Source organism: Nicotiana tabacum, chromosome 5 (genome assembly GCF_000715075.1).
Source record: "Nicotiana tabacum cultivar K326 chromosome 5, ASM71507v2, whole genome shotgun sequence".
Classification (NCBI taxonomy): Eukaryota; Viridiplantae; Streptophyta; class Magnoliopsida; order Solanales; family Solanaceae; genus Nicotiana; species Nicotiana tabacum.
Window position 1 is genome coordinate 148,994,072 of NC_134084.1, and position 9,163 is coordinate 149,003,234.

The following is a 9,163-nucleotide window of genomic DNA, read 5'->3' on the forward strand; positions in this document are numbered from 1 at the left end:
CAAACTTACCGAAATAGTAACCTATTGTCGTTCGATCGAGGTCGAACTCTTCTATTTTTGGCGAAGGCCCTTTGCCTTACAGGGTGTTATTTCGAACTTATCGATATATTAACCCGTCGTTGTCCGATCGAGGTCGAACTCTTCTCTTTTTGGCGAAGGCCCATGGCCTTACAGGGTGTTATTTTGCACTTATTGATATAGTAACCCGTCGTCGTTCGATCGAGGTCGAACTCTTCTCTTTTTGGCGAAGGCCCTTGGCCTTAAAGGGTGTTATTTCAAACTTATCGAAATAGTAACCTGTCGTCGTTCGATCGAGGTCGAACTCTTCTCTTTTTGGCGAAGGACCTTGGCCTTAAAGGGTGTTATTTTGAACTTATCGAAATAGTAACCCGTCGTCGTTCGATCGAGGTCGAACTCTTCTCTTTTTGGCGAAGGCCCATGGCCTTAAAGGGTGTTATTTCAATCTTATGGAAATAGTAACCCGCCGTCGTTCAATCGAGGTCAAACTCTTCTCTTTTTGGCGAAGTCCCTTGTCCTTAAAGGGTGTTATTTAGAACTTATCGAAATAGTAACCCGTCGTCATTCGATCGAGGTCTAACTCTTCTCTTTTTGGCAAAGGCCCTTGGCCTTAAAGGGTATTATTTCAAATTTATCGAAATAGTAACCTGTCGTCGTTCGATAGAGGTTGAACTCTTCTCTTTTTGGCGAAGGACCTTGGCCTTACAGGGTGTTATTTTGCACTTATCGATATAGTAACCCGTCGTCGTTCGATCGAGGTCAAACTCTTCTCTTTTTGGCGAAGGCCCTTTGCCTTAAAGGGTGTTATTTCAAACTTATCGAAATAGTAACCTGTCGTGTTCGATCGAGGTCAAATTCTTCTCTTTTTGGCGACGACCCTTGGCCTTAAAGGGTGTTATTACCAACTTATCGAAATAGTAACCCGTCGTCGTTCAATCGAGGTCGAACTCTTCTCTTTTTAGCGAAGGCCCTTGGCCTTAAAGGGTGTTATTTCAAACTTATAGAAATAGTAACCCGTCGTCGTTCGATCGAGATCAAACTCTTCTCTTTTTGGGGAAGGCCCTAGTCCTTACAGGGTGTTATTTGGCACTGATCGATATAGTAACCCATCGTTGTTCGATCGAGGTCGAACTCTTCTCTTTTTGGCGAAGGCCCTTGGCCTTAAAGGGCGTTATTTCAAACTTAACGAAATAGTAACCTGTCGTCGTTCGATCGAGGTCAAACTCTTCTCTTTTTGGCGAAGGCCCTTGGCCTTAAAGGGTGTTATTTCGAACTTATCGAAATAGTAACCCGTCGTCGTTCGATCGAGGTCAAACTCTTCTCTTTTTGGCGAAGGCCCTTGGCCTTAAAGGGTGTTATTTCGAACTTATGGAAATAGTAACCCGTCAAAGATCGATCGAGGTCAAACTCTTCTCTTTTTGGCAAAGGCCCTTGTCCTTAAAGGGTGTTATTTCGAACTTATCGAAATAGTAACCTGTCATCGTTCGATCGAGGTCTAACTCTTCTCTTTTTGGCAAAGGCTCTTGGCCTTAAAGGGTATTATTTCAAACTTATCAAAATAGTAACCTATCGTCGTTCGATCGAGGTCAAACTCTTCTCTTTTTGGCGAAGTCCCTTGGCCTTACAGGGTGTTTTTTCGGACTTATCGATATATTAACCCGTCGTTGTCCGATCGAGGTCGAACTCTTATCTTTTTGGCGAAGGCCCTTGGCCTTACAGTGTGTTATTTTGCACTTATCGATATAGTAACCCGTCGTCGTTCGATTGAGGTCGAACTCTTCTCTTTTTGGCGAAGGCTCTTGGCCTTAAAGGGTGTTATTTCAAACTTATTGAAATAGTAACCTGTCGTTGTTCGATCGAGGTCGAACTCTTCTCTTTTTGGCGAATGCCCTTGGCCTTAAAGGGTGTTATTTCGAACTTATAAAAATAGTAACCCGTCGTCGTTCGATCGAGGTCGAACTCTTCTCTTTTTGGCGAAGGCCCTTGGCCATAAAGGGTGTTATTTCAATCTTATGGAAATAGTAACCCGCCGTAGTTCGATCGAGGTCAAACTCTTCTCTTTTTGGCGAAGGTCATTGTCCTTAAAGGGTGTTATTTCGAACTTATCGATAAGCAACCCGTCGTCGTTCGATCGAGGTCTAACTCTTCGTTTTTTGGAAAAGGCCCTTGGCCTTAAACGGTATTATTTCAAATTTATCGAAATAGTAACCTGTCGTCGTTCGATCGAGGTCAAACTCTTCTCTTTTTGGAAAAGGCCCTTGGCCTTACAGGGTGTTATTTCGAACTTATCGATATATTAACCCGTCGTTGTCCGATCGAGGTCGAACTCTTCTCTTTTTGGCGAAGGCCCTTGACCTTACAAGGTGTTATTTTGCAATTATCGATATACTAACCCGTCGTCGTTCGATCGAGGTCGAACTTTTCTCTTTTTGGCAAAGGCCCTTCGTCTTAAAGGGTGTTATTTAAAACTTATCGAAATAGTAACCTGTCGTCGTTCGATCGAGGTTGAACTCTTCTCTTTTTGGCGAAGGCCCTTGGCATTACAGGGTGTTATTTCGAACTTATCGATATAATAACCCATCATTGTTCGATCAAGGTCGAACTTTTCTCTTTTTGGCGAATGCCCTTGGCCTTACATGGTGTTATTTTTATCTTATCGATATAGTAACCCGTTGTTGTTCGATTGAGGTCAAACTCTTCTCTTTTTGGCGAAGGCCCTTGGCCTTAAAGGGTGTTATTTCGAACTTATCAAAATAGTAACCCGTCGTCGTTCGATCGAGGTCGAACTCTTCTCTTTTTGGCGAAGTCCCTTGGCCTTAAAGGGTGTTATTTCAAACTTATCGAAATAGCAGCCCGTCGTCGTTCGATCGAGGTTGAACTCCTCTCTCTTTTGGCGAAGGCCCTTGGCCTTAAAGGGTGTTATTTCGAACTTATCGAAATAGTAACCCGTCGTCGTTCGATCGAGGTCGAACTCTTCTCTTTGGCGAAGGCCCTTGGCCTTAAAGGGTGTTATTTCAAACTTATAGAAATAGTAATCCGTCGTCGTTCGATCGAGATTAAACTCTTATCTTTTTGGTGAAAGCCCTAGTCCTTACAGGGTGTTATTTCGCACTGATCGATATAGTAACCCATCGTTGTTCGATCGAGGTCGAACTTTTCTCTTTTTGGCGAAGTCCCTTGGCCTTAAAGGGTGTTATTTCGAACTTAACAAAATAGTAACTTGTCATAGTTTGATAGAGGTCAAACTCTTCTCTTTTTGGCGAAGGCCCTTGTCCTTAAAGGGTGTTATTTCGAACTTATCGAAATAATAACCCGTCGTCGTTCGATCGAGGTCTAACTCTTCTCTTTTTAGAAAAGGCCTTTGGCCTTAAAGGGTATTATTTCAAACTTATCGAAATAGTAACCTATCGTCGTTCTATCGAGGTCAAACTCTTCTCTTTTTGGCGAAGGCCCTTGGCCTTACAGGGTGTTATTTCGAACTTATCGATATATTAACCCATCGTTGTCCGATCGAGGTCGAACTCTTATCTTTTTGGCGAAGACCTTTGGCCTTACAGTGTGTTATTTTGCACTTATCGATATAGTAACCCGTCGTCATTCGATTGAGGTCGAACTCTTCTCTTTTTGGCGAAGTCTCTTGGCCTTAAAGGGTGTTATTTCAAACTAATCGAAATAGTAACCTGTCGTCGTTCGATCGAGGTCGAACTCTTCTCTTTTTGGCGAATGCCCTTGGCCTTAAAGGGTGTTATTTCGAACTTATCAAAATAGTAACCCGTCGTCGTTCGATCGAGGTCGAACTCTTCTCTTTTTGGTGAAGGTCCTTGGCGTTAAAGGGTGTTATTTCAATCTTATGGAAATAGTAACCCGCCGTAGTTCGATCGAGGTCAAACTCTTCTCTTTTTGGCGAAGGCCCTTGTCTTTAAAGGGTGTTATTTCGAACTTATCGAAATAGTAACCCGTCGTCATTCGATCGAGGTCTAACTCTTCTATTTTTGGCAAAGGCCCTTGGCCTTAAAGGGTATTATTTCAAATTTATCAAAATAGTAACCTGTCGTCCTTCGATCGAGGTCGAACTCTTCTCTTTTTGGCGAAGGCCCTTGGCCTTACAGGATGTTATTTTGAACTTATCGATATATTAACCCGTCGTTGTCCGATCGAGGTCGAACTCTTCTCTTTTTGGCGAAGGCCCTTGGCCTTACAGGGAGTTATTTTGCACTTATCGATATAGTAACCCGTAGTCGTTCTATTGAGGTCGAACTCTTTTCTTTTTGGCGAAGGCCCTTGGCCTTAAAGGGTGTTATTTCGCAATTATCGATATAGTAACCCGTCGTCGTTCGATCGAGGTCGAACTCTTCTTTTTTTGGCGATGGCCCTTGGCCTTACATGGTGTTATTTCAAACTTATCGATATAGTAACCCGTCGTCGTTCGATTGAGGTCGAACTCTTCTCTTTTTGGCGAAGGCCATTGGCCTTAAAGGGTGTTATTTCAAACTTATTGAAATAGTAACCCATCGTCGTTCGATCGAGGTCGAACTCTTCTCTTTTTGGCGAAGGCCCTTGGCCTTAAAGGGTGTTATTTCAAACTTATCAAAATAGTAACCCGTCGTAGTTCGATCGAGGTCAAACTCTTCTCTTTTGGCGAAGGCCCTTGTCCTTAAAGGGTGTTATTTCAAACTTATCGAAATAGTAACCTGTCGTCGTTTGATCGAGGTCGAACACTTCTCTTTTTGGCGAAGGCCCTTGGCCATACAGGGTGTTATTTCGAACTTATCGTAATAGTAACCCGTCGTCTTTCGATCAAGGTTGAACTCTTCTCTTTTTGGTGAAGGCCCTTGGCCTTACAGGGTGTTATTTCGAACTTATCGAAAATAGTAACCCGTCGTTGTTCGATAGAGGTCGAACTCTTCTTTTTTTGGCAAAGGCCCTTGGACTTTAAGAGTGTTATTTCGAACTTATCGAAATAGTAACACATCGTCGTTTGATCGAGGTCGAACTCTGCTCTTTTTGGAAAAGGCCCTTGGCCTTAAAGGGTATTATTTCGAAATTATCAAAATAATAACCCGTCATCGTTAGATCGAGGTCGAACTCTTCTCTTTTTGGCGAAGGACCTTGGCCTTACAAGGTGTTATTTCACACTTATCGATATAGTAACCCATCATCGTTCGATCGAGGTCTAACTCTTCTCTTTTTGGTGAAGGCCCAGGGCCATAAAGGGTGTTATTTCGAACTTATCGAAATAGTAACCCGTCGTCATTCAATCGAGGTCAAACTCTTCTCTTTTTGGCGAAGGCCCTTGGCCTTAAAGGGTGTTATTTCAAACTTATCGAAATAGTAACCCGTTGTCGTTCGATCGAGATCAAACTCTTCTCTTTTTGGCGAAGGCCCTAGGCCTTACATGGTGTTATTTCGCACTTATTGATATAGTAACCCGTCATTGTTCGATCGAGGTCGAACTCTTCTCTTTTTGGCGAAGGCCCTTGGCCTTAAATGGTGTTATTTCAAACTTATCAAAATAGTAACTCGTCGTCGTTCGATTGAGGTCGAACTCTTCTCTTTTTGGCGAAGGTCCTTGGCCTTACATGGTGTTATTTCAAACTTATCGATATAGTAACCCATCGTCGTTCGATCGAGGTCGAACTCTTCTCTTTTTGGCGAAGGTCATTGTCCTTAAAGGGTGTTATTTCAAACTTATTGAAATAGTAACCCATCGTCGTTCGATCGAGGTCGAAATCTTCTCTTTTTGGCGATGGCCCTTGTCATTAAAGGGTGTTATTTTGAACTTTTCGAAATAGTAACTTGTCGTCGTTCGATCGAGGTCAAACTTCTTCTTTTTGGCGAAGGCCCTTAGCCTTAAAGGGTGTTATTTTGAACTTTTCGAAATAGTAACTCGTCGTTGTTTGATTGAGGTCGAACTCTTCTTTTGGCGAAGGCCCTTGGCCTTAAAGGGTGTTATTTCGAACTTATCGAAATAGTAACCCGTCGTCGTTCGATCGAGGTCGAACTCTTCTCTTTTTGGCGAAGACCCTTGGCCTTAAAGGGTGTTATTTCAAACTTATTGAAATAGTAACCCGTCGTCGTTCGATCGAGGTCGAACTCTTCTCTTTTTGGCAAAGGCCCTTGACCTTAAAGGGTGTTATTTTGAACTTGTCGAAATTGTAACCCGTCGTGATGTTATTTTGAACTTATTTAAATAGTAACCTGTCGTCGTTTGATCGACTTCGAACTCTTCTCTTTTTGGAAAAGGCCCTTGGCCTTAAAGGGTGTTATTTCGAACATATCGAAATAGTAACCCGTCGTCGTTCGATCGAGGTCGAACTCTTCTCTTTTTGGCGAAGGGCCCTTGGCCTTAAAGGGTGTTATTTCAAAAATATCGAAAAAGTAACCCGTCATCGTTCGATCGAGGTCGAACTCTTCTCTTTTTGGAGAAGGCCCTTGGCCTTAAAGGTTGTTATTTGGAACTTATCGAAATAGTAACCCGTCGTCGTTCGATCGAGGTCGAACTCTTCTCTTTTTGGCGAAGGCCCTTGGCCTTAAAGGGTGTTATTTAAAACTTATTGAAATAGTAACCCGTCGTCGTTCGATCAAGGTTGAACTCTTCTCTTTTTGGTGAAGGCCCTTGGCCTTACAGGGTGTTATTTCGAACTTATCGAAAATAGTAACCCGTCATCGTTCGATAAAGGTCGAACTCTTCTTTTTTTGGCGAAGGCCCTTGGACTTAAAGGGTGTTATTTTGAACTTATCGATATAGTTACACATCGTCCTTTGATCGAGGTCGAACTATGCTCTTTTTTGAAAAGGCCCTTGGCCTTAAAGGGTGTGATTTCGAACTTATCGAAATAGTAACCCGTCGTCGTTACATCGAGGTCGAACTCTTCTCTTTTTGGCGAAGGACCTTGGCCTTACAAGGTGTTATTTCACACTTTTCTATATAGTAACCCATCATCGTTCGATCGAGGTCGAACTCTTCTCTTTTTGGCGAAGGTCCAGGGCCTTAAAGGGTGTTATTTTGAACTTATCGAAATAGTAACCCGTCATCATTCGATCGAGGTCGAACTCTTCTCTTTTTAGCGAAGGTCCTGTGCCTTAAAGGGTGTTATTTCAAACTTATCGAAATAGTAACCTGTCGTAGTTCGATCGAGGTCAAACTCTTCTCTTTTTGGCGAAGGCCCTTGTCCTTAAATGGTGTTATTTCGAACTTATCGAAATAGTAACCCGTCATCGTTCAATCGAGGTCGAACTCTTCTCTTTTTGGCGAAGGCCCTTGACCTTAAAGGGTATTATTTCGAACTTGTCGAAATAGTAACCCATCATCAATCCTAGTTTTTGGAGAGCCATATATATTCTGGGAGAGTCCTGGTCCCTTTGGTATTGCTCGCAACGGAGGGTACTACGTCAAAGAATGCGAAACGTTGCGGTTTAGCTTAAGTTCGCTCTACGCAGAAATTGTGGTTTCCTTGTCTGGCTCCTGTCTTCTTGCTCGGAGATATCACCGACGGGCGGTATCACAGTTGTTTTGCAGTAGTTTTTCGTCCTTTAATTGAGGTGTTTCTTCATTCGTTTGCCTGCGTGGGCATTGTATTCCTACTTGAGCAGAGATTAGGAGGAAAGTTAGAATGAAACTTTCCTTGCCCCCGTCTGGTGGTCCGATGGGGCGAAGATTTCTAAGCTTGATAATTTTGTTTGGCTCTCCTCCCCCTACTGCACTGCTCCTTTGTCTCGCGTGGGTTGGATTTTTCCTTCGCGCTCCTTTTGGTGAATAACCGTATTTCTTGTCTTTGATCTGGGAGAGACTTGGAAATTTCACTAAGAAATCCCCACAGACGGCGCCAAATTGTTTGACTCAAAAGATATTGAAACATTTTTGAACAAATCAATCAAAGATGAAGGAGTAAATTTTAGTCAGACATAATAAATTTCAAATTAAAGAGCTAGCAGTACGGATCATATGTAAGATGAAGAAAATGTAAATAATCTTATTGAGATTCAATATTGTGTCTCCCATCAATCGATGAGGAGACAACTTTACATATTTTTCTAGAGACTAATTCCCCTCTCTCAAGAATATTAAAAGAGAGCTTTTTAGCTTTTTAGAGAGAGATCAGACGACCCCCCCCCCCCCCCCTGAAAGTTTTCCCTTGCTATATAGTCGTGGCACCCTTGCCCTTTGCTTGGCCCGACGTCCTCTTGCCTCCAATGTGTTTTAGCCATGCTTTTAGGCGCCGCTCTTTCCGACTCGTCGGATGTCGGGAAAGGAGTATGGAGTGGGCTATACTATCTTTCGCTGCCCGATCACTTAGGCGGGACGTTGGTTAGCTCGGTCGTGACGGTCATATTTTGACCAATACAATATTTTTCTCTGGAGTCTTTGTAACACACTCCAAATACTACAAACGATTAACAGAGTTTTTATTGCAAAGTGAGAGCAATATTACAATAGAACTTATGAAGAAGTAGAAATGCATAAGAAGAATAAGAAGGGGATGGGAAACATACTTTGATAGAGGAAACGGGGATGAGAGAAAAACAGACTGACACTGAATACAAAATAGCCTACTCGTTCCACTACTATTCTGCTACTAATAATAAAGACATTCTCTTGGCTACCATTAGTCTCTTGACACCTGTCCCTCCAGATTCTACACAAAGTCCTTCAGCAAAGTATTGGGCTGTTTGATTCGCAGACTCTTTCTCAGTTTTATCTCAGGCCCAATGTTTTCATCCAGTGCATTAGCTTGCCCAAACTTAGGCCCAACATCTACTTGCTTGCTCACAACAGTCTTTCAAGAACCAGTGATTTGGAAGGAAGGCTCGAGGATGTACAGAGTTGCTTTTTCCTTTTCCTCTCCTAAACTAATATGATGAAGAAAATCGAGTCCTCATAGCTGTGTGATTACAACATCTTAAGGATAACTGCAGTTCTATGATGGGGCTGTTGTTGCGTATGGTGGTGTGGAAGTGATTATGGTACTAATAATGCCATAGTAATTACATACGTAGTTTTACTTGTTTTTGCATGTTTGTCACTTTTTTGATGTCTCATAGAAGTCGTTTGGATCTCCTTTAAGGATTCCATTTTCAATTTTGAATAATGTCTTTACACGGTATGAGAAATTAGTGCACTTTTTCCAGTACGATATAAACTTCC

The 9,163-nt window shown here is 42.4% G+C and overlaps 1 long non-coding RNA gene across 1 annotated transcript in view; it reads left to right on the forward strand.

Annotated features, from left to right (window-relative positions):
- The window catches only part of LOC107817465 (uncharacterized), a 75,874-nt gene extending 66,975 nt beyond the window's left edge, over positions 1-8,899 (forward strand). Inside the window, exon 5 of the long non-coding RNA XR_012709912.1 lies at positions 8,795-8,899. This is a non-coding gene — a long non-coding RNA (uncharacterized LOC107817465). The remainder of the gene's footprint in view (positions 1-8,794) is intronic.
- The last annotated feature ends 264 nt before the right edge of the window (positions 8,900-9,163 follow it).